This window comes from Spinacia oleracea, chromosome 5 (genome assembly GCF_020520425.1).
Source record: "Spinacia oleracea cultivar Varoflay chromosome 5, BTI_SOV_V1, whole genome shotgun sequence".
In the NCBI taxonomy this organism is placed as follows: Eukaryota; Viridiplantae; Streptophyta; class Magnoliopsida; order Caryophyllales; family Amaranthaceae; genus Spinacia; species Spinacia oleracea.
The window spans coordinates 18,914,555-18,934,953 of record NC_079491.1 but is presented as its reverse complement, the minus strand read 5'-3'; the positions used below and the strand labels follow the sequence as shown (position 1 = coordinate 18,934,953).

Below are 20,399 nucleotides of genomic sequence, written 5' to 3'. Positions count from 1 at the left end.
ATGCCTTATTCCATTCCAATTTCTCTTTGTTGGCGAATTGCTTTACCTAGCTAACAAGTTCACAGAAAAGGCAATATCGGGTCAAGTATTGTTAGCTAAATACATTAAAGCGCCAATTTCACTTAGATATGGTACTTCAGGACCAAGAATTTCTTCATTTTCATCTCGAGGTCTGAATGGGTCATCTTTCATATTCAAAGATCAAACGACCATAGGGGAATTCATTGGATGTGCTTTGTCCATGTAAAAGCGTTTTAGAACCCTTTCAGTGTAATTTAATTGATGGACAAAAATTCCCTCTTTCAAGTGCTCAATTTGTAGTCCAAGACAAATTCTGATTTTTCTAAGATCTTTCATCTCAAATTCTTTCATCAAGTAGTTTGCAATTTGTTCAAGTTCTCTTGGAGTTCCAATGATATTTAAATCATCCACATATACTGCAATGATAGTGAATCCTGACTGGGATCGCTTAATGAAAACACAAGGACTGATTTGGTTGTTTTTTAATCCTTTTTTCACAAGGTATTCACTAAGACGATTATACCACATCCTTCCAAGTTATTTTAACCCATAAAGTGACCTTCTCGGTTTTATGGAAAGCATTTATTTAGGCTTGTGGTTTTCTGGTAATTTTAGTCCTTCAGGGACTTTCATATAAATGTCTGCGTCAAGTGACCCATAAAAATATGCGGTCACAAACGTCCATTAAACGCATCTGCAGTTCTTTCGAAACTGACAAGCTTACCAGAAATTTTAGTGTAGTTGCATCAACTACTGGAGAATATGTCTCTTCATAATCAATTCCTGGTATTTGAGAAAAACCTTGGGCAACTAGCCTTGCCTTGTATCTTGTAACCCTATTGTTCTCATTTCTTTTTCTCACAAATATCCATTTGTGTCCGACAAGTTTTACACCCTTTGGTAGCGGATATTTTCCAAAAAACTTCTCGTTGTTCAAGGGATTTCAATTATGCCTGAATCGCCTCTTCCTTTTTGGCCAATCATGTCTGCGACGACATTCATCCACTGGTTTTGGTTCATGGTCATCATTGTCAGATATCAATTCATTTGGAATGGAGTAAGCTAATATTTGATCTACGATAACATTTTTCCGGTTATAATATTTCTTGGTTGAAACATGGTTCATTGAAATTTCATCGTTACCGACTTCTTTATGATTTTTTTCTTCCTCCTTAGGAGGATCATCGTTATGCAGTTGTTATGTAGTTGAAAAAACTCAGTTTCATGTTTGGGTTTGGGGGGTTGATATGAATGCTTGTGCTCTCATTGTTCACATATGGCACTGAAAACATTCCCTCTTTACTGGTTATAAACTTATAACTTAGCACCCGATTGATGATTATGGTTAAAGGGTATTAATACATAGATGTTTCAAGAGGTTTCAGTGTGTTACTTCAATAGGGAACATGGGTCTCTGGATAAGCTAGGGTGGGGCCTCCGTGGGGATGCTAGGGGAGAGAGATAGAGAGAGTACGTAGCACAAATGATTAACTTAGAATCCAACTCTCTGTATTCTACCTAGTTGACCAATGCCCACCACCTGTTTAACGAAATGACCACTTTTGCTACAAAGCTCAGTCTTGATGATCACCGTATTTCTTGTGAAAATATTTATATTATGTGTTCTTGTGATGAGTTGGTTTTGGTTATGGACGAGGATAGAAAGTTGTTGTTAATGAACCCTACTACGAGGGAGTTTAAGGTATTGCCGAGCTCACCATATGCGCTTGATCCTCTTGTGAGTTTCACCATGTATGGAGTTGGGTATGATTCGGTTAGTGATGGCTATAAGGTTGTTACACTTTCGTATTATGACATTGATAACGAGCATGAGCTCGATTGTACTGAAATGTTTGTTAATGTTTACTCTATTAGAAATGGTAGTTGGAAGAGAGCTCACAATTCTCCTTATGATCATGTTGTTGGTCAAGTTACTTCAGGGCTTTTGTTGATGGGTGTATTAATTGGTTAGCTAGTAAGACTTTAGATTACTCATTTGTTATTGTAGCATTTAATTTAAGCGAAGAGAAATTTCATGTAGTACCACCACCTAGTTTGATTGATAGTAAGAAGTGGGTGTTTGATCATCTTGTGGTGGTGTCTTTGTATGCTTTCTTCAGGTGGGGATTGTGAACATGATGTTTAGATGATGAAACAATATGGTGTGGAGGAGTCCTGGTCCAAATTTACGGCCATTGATGCTGAGAAGTCAGAGTTCAGGCTTGCTTGTTTGTTGGGAAAGGAACATGTGGTGCTTGTGAAGGATTGAGGAGACAGTTGATGACAAAATTGATGATTTACAATTCAGAAAAAAGAACTTTTAAGAACATTGTAATTGATAGCATCTCGGATGAATTTTCTGTTGCAGGGACCTTCATGCAGAGCCTTGTTTCGCCTCGTCGCTGTAAGTAGTACAGAGCAAGTTGCTATTTATAACTCGTAATGCTGTTAATTTATGTTTTACGTTGGGGTAACTCAAGCTTGTCATTTCTTAGAAACAAGAAACATAAGTAAATTTTTACTTCAAATGAAAACGCAATCTTATTATTCAAATTTGTTTAAAAGTGAATGAGAAAGATAATAGAGATTGAGAAATGAGAGGACAAAGATTGTGAAAGAGAATTAGAGAACAAAGATTGAAAGAGATGACAAAGAAATGGAATAAAGTCGTTGGATGAGGCCCACGAGCGAAGATATTTAATGTTTTCTGTTACAAGGTAGTGTTACTAAAACATATCAAACTTACAAGGTAGGAAAAAATAAATAAAAAATTATAAGGTAGTGTTTCACAAAATTTCCTATTGTTAATGTTTGTCCCGAAATTTATTTATTTTTTGTTTGTTCTGTTTAGATGATATTGATACGAGGAACTTCTGTGAGGAAAATGATCTTACTTCCAACATGAGGTATATAGAAAGAATTCCAGTACCAGAGAAAAACATGAAGTAATTGAATTTGCTTTGTAATTCGTAAATGGTTATAGGAAATTTCGTAAATGGTTAAAAGACTTATTTATGCCTAAAAGAGATCAGTAGTTAGTTCAAGTTCTCAACAAATCATGCCTAAAATAAGATTCTTAGTTGGTTCATGTTCTCACTCTGAAATCGAGTATGTTTTCTTTCTGAAAATTTTAATTGATTATTAAGATTATATTTTTCAGCTTATTCGGTGAATGGATGAAGTAATGAGTTTCATCTTATATTTTTCAGCTTATTCGGTGGATGAGAGAAAAACGTGGTTAAGCCGTAAAGTTTCTTTATTGAGTTTAAAAGAGGTTACAACGAATGTTTTTGTTATTACAATATTGTACTAAGAAATTAATACCGATAATCTAAAAAAGAAATTTCATTTTATGATCAATGTAGTTGGTCGAGATGTCATTTTAGCTGCATTACATCTTTTGAGATAGGGTAATGATGAAGAAAAGATAATGGCATTTCACAGTATCTGTGTGAATTTTACGGAGGCTATCCGATTTAAAGTGATATGTGATACAGTAGTTTATGCATTTTATCAAGATAAGACCTTAGTACTTGATGTTGAACAGACATCACGTACTTGTTACCAATTAACAAACAATCGTTACTATATTTAGTAACTATATTTTAGATAAATAAAAATTTAAAATTGAAGGATCGCATAGATTTGAGGTGGATGAATAAGAGCAAATATATGCCTTCTGTAATAAGCTATTGCTAATGATAAAAGAAAAAGATGGTAACAGAGATACGTAGAGACTAAAAATAGGGACTGCTCATTTAGTTTATATTAACTCCTTTTTTTTTTTTTTGAAGTACACTATGAAGATGTGATGAAAATGATGTGTGATTATTGTTAATGTTTGTCACGAAATTTATTTATTTATTGTTTATTTTGTTTAAATTTTAATTTTTCGTATCCAAATGGGTACTACATCAAATCTCACTCATGTCATTTATTTTGATGAAAAAATTAAAGAAATTTTATTCACAATGGAAGAGGATTATAACAAATTTAATGGAGTATTTGTATTTTTCAGCTTATTCGATGGATGCACAAATAACTTGAAGAGTTCTGGTAGTAAAAATTCTAATGGTCAAGTTAATCCTAAAGAAATAAGTAGAGATTTCAGTTTATGATAAATTCAGTTGGTTCAGAGGTTATTTTAGTTGCATTATACCGCTTGAGATTTAGAATTTGTTTACGGGGTAATATTAATGATTCGTAAACAATAATTTATAATTGAAAAATATTTTTATTGAAACAAAATTTATTTGTTTGTGTTATGTGTAGTTGACAAAATATGAGATACAAATTAAAAATAGCGACATTGTAAAATTTAAATTTGTGTCACACGTAATTAGTTTAAATTGATCAATATTAATTAAATATGGTGTACGTTGTACTTTGTACATAAACAAATATTCATGTAGAGTCTTATTTGATTTAACGAGTACTTTATAGTTTCAAAAACTTATATTTGATTCGTTTTAATATATATTATCTGCGACTATGATGTTAAAAAGAAGAGATTCAACAATTTGAGGAAGTCAAGAGACTTGTACGTGAGCTCAATATTGAAGAGAGCCTCCATAAAATACATGAAATAACCATTCATTATTGCTAGTTTATCATCTCGCTCTTTTATTACTTTATTGCAACAAATATTGTGTTTATTTTTGTTGCAGATGTTCGATATTATGGTCGGCAATGCCAAAGTGAGTTTGTGGAAGTTGAATGAAATAAAAAAGTTTTATAAAGACACACATTATAACCTTTGAGATCAATCGAGATATGCGTAATAGTTCAATTTATTAGATACAAGTACTAACCATTTTGTTTACATATATGTTAATTCTAATTTGTAAAGGAGAACAAGTTAGTCGATCTATTTTTTGTATCGATCTAAATTTTTCCGGCCTAGTTTTTGACTAGTTCGCTTGCTAGCTTGATGATTGAAATGGGTAAAGTTGTAAACTTGTAATTAAACTTCTTTACCACGTGACAAGTGATTGCTTAGTAACCTAGCTAGTTTTTAGTGATCCTAAGATTTTTGACCGGTATACATGATATAGACTGCGTGACACATAGAAGTACGTATTTCTCATTATCTACTCATCTCTAGCTAGTCTCTCTAGTTGTATATTTCTTTAGCATATTATTATTTGAGAAGTTCATGTTCAACAATAAGAAAAATAACTAACAAAAAATCCAATAATAATTTATGTCTCCCTCCTAGTCATATGCAAAGTTCATAGTATCCCGTACTTTTACGTATTTGATTTAAGGGCGATAATACCCCGTACTTTTACGTATTTAAAAATCTATATTTTAATGACACTAGGGATATTTAAACTTTGCTACTCCATCTGATTTTAACTTCCATAAAGTTTTTTTCTTAAAAATAAAAGAAGAAAGAAATGTATATGTGTATATAAAATAATAATTTGTTAATTTCTTTTATTTAAAGTAAAGTGATTTATTAGGGTGTAGACTTTCAATTTTATGAAGAGTTATGACAATAACCGACACTATTCATTACCATCTTCATCAATCATCAACTATTGAAATTCATCAGTTTCAACTTCTGCATTTTCTAAACCATTATTGTTTCGAACCTTTCATTTGCCACCGGGGGAGTATATATACCCATCTCTTCGTCCTCATTTTCATCATCTATACTTATCAATCAATATACTATCCCATAGACATAGACTATGTACGTAGGTGCGATCAAGAAAGTTTTTAGTGCTACGTATTTCGGGTTTTACGTTTTACGAGGTAATTATCGATGTCTATCGTCTCTAAGATCCCATTAGAGATTAATTTAATATAACTATGTGCTAAATATACTACATTACGTTGGTGTCATTGAAATACGGATTCAAGTGTTTACAAGGAATGATGTTGTTTACTTCTACATTTTTTTTTTTTGATAATTATTGCATGTATTTTATTAAAAGGAGAATACATGCCAGCATTGGCTTACCATTGATGGAACATGAAAGTGGCTCCATTCGAGATTGTTAAAACCATGCTACAAACTCATCAGTTCTACTCAATCCCTTTGCCATAGAGTCTGCGACTACATTCGATTCTTGGCTTTTGTAAACAATGCTAAGACCAGGCCCATTATTTAGTAAGCCACAGAATGAAGTTGATGGCGAAGGTTAAGTTCCATGGACCTTTTACACTGCCGTTGCACCACTTGACCGCATTTGCCGAATCTGACTCCACAATGAGTGAAGTATACTGTAAACTATGCATCTGTTGTGTGAGTTTGAGAGCTCTTTGGATGGCAAGTGTTTCAGCATGGTTTATTTCCATGTATGGGATTGGGCTTGAAAAGAGGCATAAGAATTTCCCGGTGTGATCCCGCAATACCCCTCCAATGACAGATTTAGAGATGGCTTGGTTCAATGATGCATCCACATTCCATTTGAGGGCCAAGTTGGGAGGAGGCAGCCATGTCAGTATATGATTTTGGGATACTACCCTGCTGGGTTGCTTTGGGCCGGAGCCCCAATTGAGGCAACTGGGGTTACGTAGGATGTCAGAGGAGTTGTAGGGGAAAGGGTCACCCCATCCCTTAATCCACCAACTTAATCGTAGTAGGACCAGTTCTTGTAATTGTGAGAGGCTGCTTGGTGAGTTCTTAAAGCATCTTACGTTTCTTTCCTTCCATATGGTCCACATGATGATGAAGAAAGTGGATAACCAGACTTTTTTAAAAAACCTCGAACCAGAAGGGGGACGCCACTGATCGAAAGATTCCCGTGTGGTAGCAGGGATTGACCATTGTAGATTCCATAAACTAAGCCACCAAGACCATAGCTTCCATGTGAGAGGGTAGTGAGAAAAGAGGTGATTACAATCCTCAAGGTGTTGGTTACATAGGACACATGAGGCTTCCGAGAGTGAGATGATGCCAAGTCTGGCTAATTTATCCTTTGTGTTTAGCTTGCCAAGGAGAGCGAGCCAAGTGAATATTTCAATGCGGTAAGGGACCAGGGAGCACCACATGTCTTTGATGGCATGTCTATGGGGGTTTGCCTCAGATTTTGCAAGTTCCATGACAAAGGACTTAACCGTGAAATCTCCTGATTTACTTGCTGACCAGATGGTATAGTCCGGGTCAAGAGAACTCCCAATGGGATCCCTAATGGGATTAATCAGAAGTGGATGCCATGAAAAACATCCAAAGTTGGAAGACCGTTTTCTCAAATAAAATGAGGATTTTATTATATTGAAAGGTCCAAATTTTGGGGGGTGACACTGAGTACTACTCCGACATAATAAATCAATAATAATCCTAACATGATTCTATTAAACTAACAATCTTAACTTGATACTAATAAAAACATAAGTAAGGACAACCAAAACATATTAACTTGAAAACCACATTTGACTAGACTAGACTAAACCGGACTAGACTTTTATAACATTAATATTATTTTAATTGGAATATTCAATGGACCGAGTTGTCTAACTAGAAGCCTTCACTAAGGAAGACGAGGTACGGGCGCGATTCCGTAACCCCAATGACCTGCGTATCGAGGAACCTTTTAAATAAAATAGAACGCGGTGATCAATCCGGTCCCAGAAAAAGCCATGGGATACCACCATGAACCCCAACTCCTGATTGTCCGTCACTTCAGACATGCACAGTCTAAAGATATTGCTAGCTATTCAGTTTCACTTTACATGAGTTACCAATTAATAATTTGTTATGACTCGTCAACCACATAAATAATATAATCAACAAGTATTCACAACTGTTTCTATCTTGGAATTAAATAAGTGATCACAAAGCTTTCAATCAAGAATTCATTCCAACTAATTCAATCTTTCCTTTACTAATGGTTAACTACCTTTTACAGGTGTGAAGTATCAACTTACTAAACAAGGTCCACGACCCTCATAAAGTAGTGAAATGCTAAAAGGAACAACGATCAATTATGATCTATACCAATATATAAAATAATATAAAGTTCCCAAACTGACATGCTTGCATCAATCATCCATGCCAACATGATATAATTCTTATAATAAAACTCTATGCTCAATGAATTCATCCAACGACATTGAACATGTAATTTCAACATAAATAGGTTCATAAATATATTCAACATGGTTTCAATCATAGTACCACATCCACAAACACACAGGTATGTACGTACCTTGTGTAAAAAAATTGATAGGCCACTTTAACAATCTCAAAAATCGCCTACAGAGAATTCTCCGCCTAAAACAACCATAAAATTTCCCAATCAACTTCCAATAATTCATAGCAATAATAAAGTACTCCAAATACATCCTAAACATATTTAGAACCTTCCCCAATATCAAAACTTGGATATGAGAAGACTAAAGGGTATACACACGGAATTCCTCTTCTCTTGTACTCCTTGCGTTTCTTTTTGTTCTTTACGTTTGGCCTTTTACATGTTTATTAACGACTAATTAATTAATGTGCATTGAGATTCCTCTATTTTTTTTATTTCAACAAGGAAAATTACGTTTATTTATAATGTTTTCACTCTTATTAAAATTATGATATTGGGAAAATGAGAAAATTTTAATGTCCAAATAGAAAAGTGTGAGATATTAAATTATCTAATGAATTAAATTGGTTGAAATAATCATTTGACACAAATTTTGATAGAATATTAAAACATTTATGTGATAATATAAAATGAAATGTAAAGAACATATTTTGAGACACCCCAAAAGGAAAACGCAAAGAACAAAAAGAAACGGAATGAATAATATATTGACTCACCAAAAATTGATTCTGGCACATCCACTAGGTTCTACTTACACAAAGCGGAAACGATAAAGGTCGCAACTTGCGACCCTTAAGCCGTGTCACAATGATGACATGATATGTTATGTGTCATGAACGTTATTGAAAACTAAAATATTTAACTTATATAACATATATACATGTTATAAAAAAGGGTAGCAAAATCTTAATATTCTAATTTATTATAAATATAATAAATATTTGTTTCCTTCTTTGTATTTACTACTTTATTGACATATTTCATGCTAAAATTATAGCATCGATATTAAAAATATTTTGATGACGCATGACCTACATGACGCCTATATATACAATTTACAATTCGACACTTAGTATTGTGACAACTAAATATTGTCGCAACTTGCGACCTTTATCATCACCCCTACACAAAATTGTGTCAAAATCAATAAAGTGATGTGTACAAATTAAACCAGTATCCCTTCTGCCATGTGCATTCTTGACATTCGGTCAAATGAAAAATAATTTCTCTCTCATCCTTCTCCTTCTTCCACATCATATTCCACTAACTTGACATATATATACCACTTATTTAAATCTCTAATTTTCTTCTACAATCTTGACTCAAGGTCATTAATTTCCCTAGCTACCTACTTTTTTTACTTTTACATATTCTCCATTTTAAATTGACATTCTACTCCATCCGTCTCTTTTTGTTTTTTACGTTTTCCTTTTTGGGTATTTCAAAATGTTCTTTACATTTCCTTTTATATTATCACATAATGCATTAATATTCTATCAGAATTCGTGCCCAAATATTATTTTAACCAATTAAATCCATTGGACATTAAATATTTCTCATTTTCCCAATGTCAGATTTTTGATAAAAGTGAAAACATTATAAATTAACGTAAGTTTTCTTGTTTAAATAAAAAAGTAGAGTAATTTCAATGCAAATTAATTAGTCATTAAAACACGTGTAAAATACCAAACGTAAAAAACAAAAAGAGACGGAGGGAGTACTTTTTTTTTGTTTTTCATTGTTATCATGCAAAATGAAAAAAAAGGGTTTAATTACATGCTTGCATGCGTGACAGGTTTACATGAGCCCAAGAACTTGAAATATTCATTGCATGCATACAGTAATATAATCATGGTACAAAATGCATTTAATATTTGCATGCAAACAGCCGATGCAACTGCAAATGGAGCTTAAGTCGGTCCCACCTCCAATTTTAATGAACTTGACCGACCCGGGTCAAGTTAATTAAATTTTGACCGGGTCAAGTTCATTAAATTTTGACCCTTGTATACTATCAACATGTAATCATTTTGTCCTGTCAATTATTATTTGACCCAAGTTACATGTCAAGGTTGTGTGTGCACTTAACAATGACAAGGGTCAATTCAAGGACAATAACAAATTTAACCTCAACCATAAATCAGAGAATGGACAAGTAGTCGACTACTCCTTATCTAGTACGACGTTGTTATAAGAAATTGATGAAAAACAATGTAATCAATAATTGTAAATATACGTACTACTTTGTATCTAATACAGAGTTACTATAAAAAATAAATAGTCCATTTCTTAAATCATTATCGTGAATAAAAGAGGATATAAAGTCTATACTCCATAGTCCATCCGTTATTAAATACAATATTTAAACGTAAATATCTCCAAATACGTGTGTTTAAAAAATATAAAAAATTGATATTGTTAAACTACACATTAAGACGAACAAAATAAGATCTTACATGAATATGTTTTGAAGTACATATTGAAAAGAAATTAAAAGTTTTTCTTCAATTGTGAATAGTGTCAAGATTCTAAATGGGACTAATATTCGAGAATAGAGGGAATATAAATTTTTCTTTTTCTATTAGCTTAAAAGTCATTATCCTATACTCCTACGGAAATACGGAGTATTAAGAAATGGAGCGATTTTTCGCAGACTTGAGATGCCTGATAAATAATCGAGCGATTTCCGTCAATATTGCACAAAGATACATTAATTCCCAAAATACGTTACTTTTCTTGTTAATTCCCACCATACCGTCCACGTCAGCAAGGGAGAGAGAAAACTAATTTTTTTTCCGGTTTAACACTAAACCGCTATCTGAGATAGCGGTTTGGTTTTGAACTAAACCGCTATCTCAGAATGCGGTTTATACTACTTAACCGCATTCTGAGATAGCGGTTTATTTCAAAACCAAACCGCTATCTCAGATAGCGGTTCATAATGCCCCCTGTTAGGTTATGATACATATGACATTACATAGATCATGCGGAAACAACCATTAACCCAGGACAACATATTATTTACACATAATCATATAGCATAATTTAGATGCATACTCTTTGTTGCGTGCCCTCCCTAGCTGCGCCCGAACCGAACAAGAACAAGTCTTTAGGACTCCAAGTGTCGTCCCTCCGTAGATAGTCCACAGCACGTCCGGATCCGCCTTAAGATTGACCAACTAGAATCGCCCTTAAGGTACTAGAAAATTTCGGCACTTTTATGAGCAAGATGTGTGTTTTAATTTTCTCTCAAAAAACTCACTTTTGAAAACTTTAAAACTTGTTATAAATTGTGAGCCCTAGCCTCATATTTATAGGGGTATGGAAAGGGAATCGAAATCCTATTCAGATACAAATTAATTAAACCTAGAATCCTACAAGAACTCTAATTTAATTAATTTATCAAATAGAATTAGGAATTTAATCATTAACCGAACTCTGCATGTTTTAGGAAACGTGCACGAACACAAACAATTGCACACACACGCACGACAGCCACGATGGGCCCCCATGCGTGCGCGCGAGCAGCAGCCCACGCAGCGCCTGCGCGCGCTGCGCGCTGCGCGTGCTGTGCGCGCTGTGCGCGCTGTGCGCGCTGCGCAGCCTGCTGGGCCTGGCCTTGCGCTGGGCCTGGCGTGGCTGTTTGTGCGGCGCGCTTGGCTTGCTGGGCGATGGCCTGGCTTCGTGCTGGGCCTCGTCCGGCAGGCCTCGTCCGATGCTTATTTGTACGATGCGCTTCCGATTAAATTTTCCGATTCCGGAATTCATTTCCGATACGAACAATATTTAATATTTCCGTTTCCGGAATTATTTTCCGATTCCGGTAATATTTCCGATTCTGACAATATTTCCGTTTCCGGCAATATTTCCGATTCTGGCAATATTTCCATTTCCGATAATATTTTCCGATACGTACCATGTTTCCGTTTCCGGCAACATCTACGACTTGGATAATATTTATATTTCCGATACGATCCATATTTCCGTTTCCGGCAATATCATCGTTTCCGGAGTATTCATTTCTTGCCTGTGACGATCTTAGCTCCCACTGAAACCAAGATCCGTCGGTTCCGAATATTCATAGATGGAGTATTTAATGCCATTAAATACTTGATCCGTTTACGTACTATTTGTGTGACCCTACGGGTTCAGTCAAGAGTAAGCTGTGGATTAATATCATTAATTCCACTTGAACTGAAGCGGCCTCTAGCTAGGCATTCAGCTCACTTGATCTCACTGAATTATTAACTTGTTAATTAATACTGAACCGCATTTATTAGACTTAACATAGAATGCATACTTGGACCAAGGGCATTATTTCCTTCAGTCTCCCACTTGTCCTTAGGGACAAGTGTGCATTTCCTAATTCCTTTGTCACTCGATGCTTGCTCTTGAACATAAGGTAAGAGTTGTCATCCTTATTACGTCCAGAGGTGTTTCTCGGTTTCAGAGTTCAACTGATCAAATAAACAGATAATCATAGCCTATGATTCATCCGAGCACGGCCATGCATTTCACAGTTTCTAGCTCTCCGAGTGGCCTTGTACAACTTTTAAGCATCTCATCCCGATTTATGGGAGGACAATCCCAATCTTGCGATCTTGAGATTAGACTTCGTTTGATAGGTGATTACCTGAGCGTTGCCTTTATAGCCTCCTTTTACGGTGCGACGGTTGGTCAACGTCAAAGCAACCAGTTCTCAAACAAGTAATCTCAAATCACTCAGGTATTGAGGATTTAGTGTCTAATAATTTAATGAAATTTACTCATGACAGATTTTCATCTCTTACAGTAAAGTTTCATAGGTCTTGTCCGATACTAGTCTTCCCAAAGTAAGTATCTATGCAAATGATTATGACATTGCCATGTCCACATAGTTCAAGAAACAGAACTACTAGTCATCTTGCATTCTAATCGTCTAACGTTTTCTATGCGTCCAATTTTATAGAAAACTCCGATTAGGGACCATTTTCAACCTTTGACATTCAAGTTCACTTGATAGACATTTCTTAGTCACAGGACTGGTCCTGACAGTCTATCTTGAATATATCGTCAAATTGAAGGGACTCATAATTTAATAAACCACAAATTAAATGAAAAAATGAATTCATTTCATTTATTGTGAATGATTAACCAATAATGTTTTACAAAGATTTAAACTCTAAAACTTTAAAACATTAAACAGAGACATCAAAGCCATTCTCCAATATGCTTGATTCCCATAGCTGCAGTGTGCGAGTTGTGCTTCGCCTGCGGCAGAGGTTTAGTTAATGGATCTGATATGTTGTCATCAGTTCCAATTTTGCTTATCTCGACTTCTTTTCTTTCAACGAACTCTCGTAGAAGGTGAAATCTACGAAGTACATGCTTGACTCTCTGGTGGTGTCTAGGCTCTTTTGCCTGTGCAATAGCTCCGTTATTATCACAATACAGGGCTATTGGTCCTTTAATGGAGGGGACTACACCAAGTTCTCCTATGAACTTCCTTAGCCATATAGCTTCCTTTGCTGCTTCATGTGCAGCAATGTACTCCGCTTCAGTTGTAGAATCCGCAATGGTGCTTTGCTTAGCACTTTTCCAGCTTACTGCTCCTCCGTTGAGGCAGAAGACAAACCCAGACTGTGATCTAAAATCATCTTTGTCGGTTTGGAAACTTGCGTCCGTATAGCCTTTAACAATTAATTCATCATCTCCACCATAGACCAGGAAGTCATCTTTGTGCCTTTTCAGGTACTTCAGAATATTCTTGGCAGCAGTCCAATGCGCCTCTCCTGGGTCTGACTGGTATCTGCTCGTAGCACTGAGTGCGTACGCAACATCCGGGCGTGTACATATCATAGCATACATTATTGAACCAATCAATGATGCATATGGAATCCCATTCATTCGTCTACGCTCATCAAGTGTTTTTGGGCACTGAGTCTTGCTTAGAGTCATTCCATGAGACATGGGTAGGTAGCCTCGCTTTGTAACACCCCGACAATTCTCTCTTTTCTAAAATAATCTTTTAACATAAAACGTAGAGAATTATCAAGGCATTATCGCCCGTGTGAAAACGTAACGGCTTATTCAGAATTTTGCAGCGGAAAACATAAAACTAACTTTAGGTTTATAAATAATCTATTACAGATTTAGTCCCCAAGAATCATCCAACGAAAATAAGGAAATATAAATAGTACGACAAGTTTAAAGTCCCAATTAACAAACCCAAGTTAACTTAGCAAATCAAAACTAAATACAAGCTCTCTATTCCCGATCTCAATGATGCAACATCTTCAAACCTGCAGATGGACAATGCTTATTGATCCTTAGAGACTGCTCACCAAAGATTGGGTCATCACAGGATCAATAAGGCATAGCCATGATCAACATGCACAAGCAAAAGCACGTAATCAGCAAAGCTGAGTACTACATACTAAATCACTAATAATCCTAACATGATTCTATTAAACGAACAATCCTAACATGGTACTAAATAAAACATAAGCAAGGAAAATCAAGATATACTGACTTGAAGACTATATTTGATTGAACTAGACCTTTGTATCATTAACATTATTTTAATTGAAATAGTCAATGGACTGAGTTGTCTACTAGAAACTTCTTCTTCTTCACTAAGGAAGACGAGGTACGGGCGCGACTCCGTAAACCCCAATGACCTGCGATATCGAGGGACTTTTGAATAAAATAGAACCGGTGATCAATCCGGCCCCAGAAAAAGCCATAGGCGACCCATGACCCCAACTCCTGATTGTCCGACACTTTAGACGTGCACAGTCTAAAGCTATTGCTACTCATGTTCACTTTACATGACTTAACTTTTAATACTTCGTTATGACTCATCAAACATAAATATTATATTCAACAAGTAAACACAACTTCTTTTATCTTTGAATTAAGCAAGTGATCACAGAGATGTCACACAAGACTTATTCCAATTAATTCAACCCTCCCTTTAATACTGATCAACCCCTCTATATGGGTATAAGGTTTCAACTTACTAAACAAGGTCCTCGGCCCTTATAAAGTAGTGAAAAGCTAAAAGGGAACAATAAACAATCAATCTGAATCAATATATATAAATAATAATCTAATGTTCCCAACCAACATGTTCGCATCAATCATCCATACCAACATGCTATAATTCTCATAACGAAATATATATGCTTAACATGTCCATCCAACAATATTAAACATGCACTTTCAACATAACCTAGTTCATCAACAATTTCAACATAACCAAGTTCCTTAATCATTTCGACATAACGAAGTTCATGAATCATTTCAATATGGTTTCAACAAATCACACTCATTCCAAGCACACAGGTATGTACGTACCTTGTGTAAACAAACTGATAGGCCACTTTAACGAATTCAAAAGTCACCCACAAAGAATTCTCCGCCTAAAATAATCAAGAAACGTACCCAAATCAATTCCTAATCATTGGCAACCATAACAAAGCATTCTAAATGCATCCTAAACATATTTAGAACATTCCCCAATATCAAAACTTAAACCTTTGATTTCCTAGCATCATAATTATTGAATTAGTGATTGAGATTCGTCGAAAACTCTTTGCAAACATCGTACTTTAAATTTTCAGCAATATAACTAATTTCAAACTACTCCAAAACATAATTAACATTCTTAGAATCATAAAAATAATAGCTTTAATAATGTATAATCATTATATTATGATTTTAGAACATTAAAACCTTAAAAATCCATGCTTTACTAATTAAATTCCTTATTTCAATTCAACTATGTAATCTGAAAATTAAATTATCAATTAAGCATAATGTATAATCTGAAAATCTAATTTAATCATAAAAACTTATAATTTCATTCAATAAACATGAATTGAATTAATAAAACTTCATTAAAACCCTAACTTAAACGTAGTTAATAAATCTGAAAATAATTAAATTAATTTCAACAACATATAATCTGAAAATAATTAAATTAATTTCAACAACATATAATCTGAAATTTCATAACTTAATCATAAAAATCATAAATTTAATTCAATTCAAGGAACATAAATTAAATTAATAAACTTAATTAAAACATTTAAATAACTTAGGGTTTAAGAAAATCAACCAAACTAAAGAGGAGAGGAGAGGCTGGGCGGTGGTGCACGGCGCGGCAGCAAGGGAGGTGGTCGCGGAGAACGGGCGACGCGGCTGGAGGTGGTGACTGCGGTGGGCGCACTTGGTTGTTGCGTGTTCGCGCAAGAAGCACATAAGAGAGTGCGTGTGTGGAGGAGAAAGGAGGGAGGTCGGCTAGGCAGGGCCGCAGTGGCGGTGCAAGTGGTGCGGCGCGCGGTGGTGCTGGTTCAACGGCCAAGAAAACAAGGTGAGGAGGAGCGAAAAAACAAGAAAGAAAAGAAAAAAACTAAAGAGAAGAGGAGGGGGAGAGAGTTACCGGCGGCGACGGGGAGGGAAAACGCCGGCGGTGGAGGCGGCGTGGACAGCTGCAGCAACGTGAAGCAGGGGTGGGTTCACGTGGTTGCTGAATGAGAGAATGAGGGTTTTTGAGGTTTCTTGTTTTTTTTTTTCTTTTTCACGTGAAGGAGAGGAGGGGATTGAGAGTTTTACATAAATTTGGAATATGGGTAAGGGATGTGGGTTTAACTTACTTTGGGCTTTGCTAATTTGGGCTAGGATTAGAATTAAGTTTGGTATTTGAATTCAACACCGCTTAGGATTGTTTTCTAATTTCAATCGTGTTTTCGTAATTCAAATTCTTTTCAACATCAAATTCTAAAATTATTTTAATTTCATAAACCGTTGAAATATTTAAAAGTATAAAATAAATATTCGTTAATTACATATTTATTTCTAAAAATCGTAAATTATATTTAAATATAATTAACAATACGTTAAAATATATTAATAAAATGTATAAAATTATGGGGGATTACAATCTACCCCTCTTAAAAGAAGTTTCGTCCCGAAACTTGACTCGAAAATTCACACATTTTTCAAAAGTTTTCGACTTATTCTCACTGTAGAAGTACTTGTGCCACCTATGTGCACTCTTTTGCCAACTCAAAGCTGTTTGTGTTACTCATGAACACCTTTTCTTTTGCGGAGGATCTATTTGCTTTGCATCAACTTGTAAAGGTTGCTAAAAATAAGCATAAAATTCATAAAAATATCATAAAATAAGTAAAAAAAACGCGAATTTCTATCGCATTCTACCCCCTTAAAGAAAACGAGTTACGCCCTCGTAACTCACCTTAGGGAATAGCTAACCAAAATTCTCTTTCGACGAATTCTATTCTCAAAATTCCTATTTCACTAAAACTACTAACTTTAGACTTTTCACAACAGACGACGAAACAAAAGGACAAGTCGCCACGAATTAAATAATGCTTAACTTGCGCAGAGTTAATAGAAAAGTACCAGAATCTATATCGGCAGATCGTTCATTTTCATTCTGATTCATCATGTACAACTTTCCTGGAGCCTTATTCGGGTTGTTGTTATCGTTTGCAGGCTTATTATAGTTCTCTTGATTGTTTTGTGCCCCTCCAGGCTTTGAATTTTGACCTCCAGACTGGTTAAACCTCACTTGGTTTCCACCTCCATTACTATTTTGTTCCTTTCTGTGTTTAGTGAAGCACTCATACTCCCTATGTCCCCTTTTTTTGACAATAGTTGCAGGTCACTAATTCTCCTTTGCAGTTCTTACCAGGGTGATTGTTACTGCACATCTTGCAATGATGCACTCTCTCAGACGGGTTCGAGTTGTTGTGGTGCCCCTGATTGTTTCCTCCTTGGAAATTTCCATTTCCATTCCCATTTCCGTTTCTATTCTTTTTAAAGTTTTCTTGGTTACCCCCAGCATTAAAATCTTTCCTCTTTTCCCCAATTACCACAGTTTTCTTTTCCCTTCTAGACTGCAGACCATAAATATGAGCAGCTCTCCCATACACTATGTCTAAGGAATTAAAAGTTTCTCCACCTAATCCCAGTTGAATTTCATCCGTCAGCCCTTGCTCAAACCTTTGAGCCTTTAGCTCCTCAGTAGCTACCACCTCAGGTGCAAACCTCGATAAAGCTATAAACTTGCTATAGTATTCAGCAATAGTCATATTCCCCATCCTAAGGTTGATAAACTCCTGCGCTTTCTGCTTTCTCATAAAAGGAGGATAAAACTTCCCCCTCAAGGCAACAATAAATGAATCCCAATTGAATCCCTCAACAGCACTTAGTCTATTTCCATTTTCTTTCCACCATAAATCGGCTTCATCTTTTAGATATAGGACAGCTTGACTTACTCTCATACTCCCAGGGCAACTCACAGCCTCAAATAGTTTCTCAAACTCCCTAATCCAGTTTTCCAGGAAGGTAGGGTCTGCTTGTCCCTTGAAATACGGTGGCTTAACCTTAGAAAGTCTTTCAAACATTTCCCCTGCAGAATCGGGGCGCTCAGTTCTCTCCTGGGTTAGCTTTTCCGCCAAGAGGCGAATCGCAGCAGCTAGATCATTGTTGTTGGCCATTCTAGAACGCGACCTGCAATTAGTATACTCTACTTTAGGTTTGAAACGTCACCTATACGTTATCCCATACAATTTAATACTTGAATTGGCCATAAAGATCGCCTCAACCAACAATGTTCACATTAATACACATCATTTACGAAGGCACGACAATCGTCTGCAAATGTGCAACGATCGTCTACAAGATGCAATAATCATTAAAAAAAAAAATCATCCTCAATAGTTCACGAAAGACATTCACACTGCACGTAAGGCATAACATTTTGAATTATATTGGTCATGAGGGTCTAGATTGGCCCTCACTTCCTTTATGTACTCATCATTTAATATTATTGTGGCAATTAAATTGATCCACAATTCACATTGAGTATGCAAACAATTAATCCATGACGTACTACCTAGAGGTTGGGGTATTATGGAATCCTCAAAATAGAATAAAGAACAATTCCTTGAAAACTTTAACTTTTATTGCTAACTCCATAGAGGTTTATTACATCCTTGAAAATAATAAAGAACATCTCAAACTTCAATAAACTTAAACCTTAAACAGTTGTAGCTTTGCTTGCTACTTATTCTTTAAAACATGAAAGAGCTAATTAACTATTTATGACTTCAAAATATTTGTGGCCTCTTGCCTAATCATTGCTCCTGAAACTTGCAGAGTGAAATTTAGATCTCAAGATCATCGAACTCTTCTTCAGGGTCTTCATCGGGGTCTTCCTCAGGGTTTGCATCTTCACCCATGTCTTCATCTTGATTAGGTTCACTTGCCATCTCATGTTCACTTTCGAGCTCTGCATCCGAATCACTAGAGATCTCAATGGTTGGCACATGAGCCGCTGGGTTAGGATTCTCTGCCTCAACACCTACATTCTCATTCTCCACAGCTACATCATTTTCCTCTAGGTCATTATTTACACTAATTCCCATAGGTTCTTCTGTAACTGAATCCCCAACATGACTTCCTACGATTTTACCGTCTCTAAACCCACTTTCTGCCGCTTCAATAATGGTGGTCAGAATTTCTGAATCATATTTCCATCTACCATCCCAAGTTCCATACTTAACCAAGTTTGGAGTTCCATTATCAGAATGCATGTCTTTAAACTTTTCCTTGAGTTCTAGGTATGGAAATTTGTTAGGTAAGCAATTAATGATAGTGGCTGCTATGATATCCTTTCTCATTAAGATAGGTTGCCCTTGAACCTTAGCATAATATTCACATCCAAACACAATTTTCTTCACATAAATATCTGGGGTTTCTATATCAAGTTTCTCGAAGGATCCTATATTGGTATACTTGGAAAGAAACATTTTATTCCTGAAATAAACAATTCAAGGTCCCACTAACGATTTTCCAGCCAAAACATAAACAAGGTTCAGTAATCGATAAGTTTGGTGGAATCAAACAATTCTTTATGCACTTGTAAATGTAACACTTAAACAATTAGCACATGCACATACATAACAATCAATTTCTTATCATTGACTAGCTACTAATGCACATATAATTCTATCTTATATGCCCTTCTTATACTACCCATCTCTCATAAACTAAAGCATTAGAATCATTTATATAACGAAATAAAAGAACGAAAATATAATAAAATTATAACGTAGAGTAATAACATAAATAAAAATATAACATAAATAAAATGAAATAAGTTAAGAAAATGCGTAGCGAATAAATTCGAGAATAAAGTTATTAATTCGAAAAGATTTATATTTCCTAATTAACGAATTCTAACTCTTGAAACAACTTTAAAAAAATTTGAACTCCTTCTTAAAAAAAATGTATTCATATTATTTTTATTTATTTGTTTGA

At 35.2% G+C, this 20,399-nt stretch overlaps 1 long non-coding RNA gene and 1 pseudogene across 1 annotated transcript; one reads left to right on the top strand and one right to left on the bottom strand.

Annotated features, from left to right (window-relative positions):
- Nucleotides 1–686: 686 nt before the first annotated feature.
- LOC110793701 (F-box/kelch-repeat protein At3g06240-like) lies at nucleotides 687–3,246 on the top strand (annotated as a pseudogene).
- Nucleotides 3,247–14,039: 10,793 nt separating this feature from the next.
- On the bottom strand, nucleotides 14,040–16,649 carry LOC130461210 (uncharacterized). The gene is made up of 4 exons (XR_008921610.1): nucleotides 16,492–16,649; nucleotides 16,168–16,397; nucleotides 15,405–15,469; nucleotides 14,040–14,381 (listed from the first exon to the last, which is right to left on the bottom strand). It is a non-coding gene; the product is annotated as an uncharacterized lncRNA (long non-coding RNA).
- Nucleotides 16,650–20,399: the final 3,750 nt, after the last annotated feature.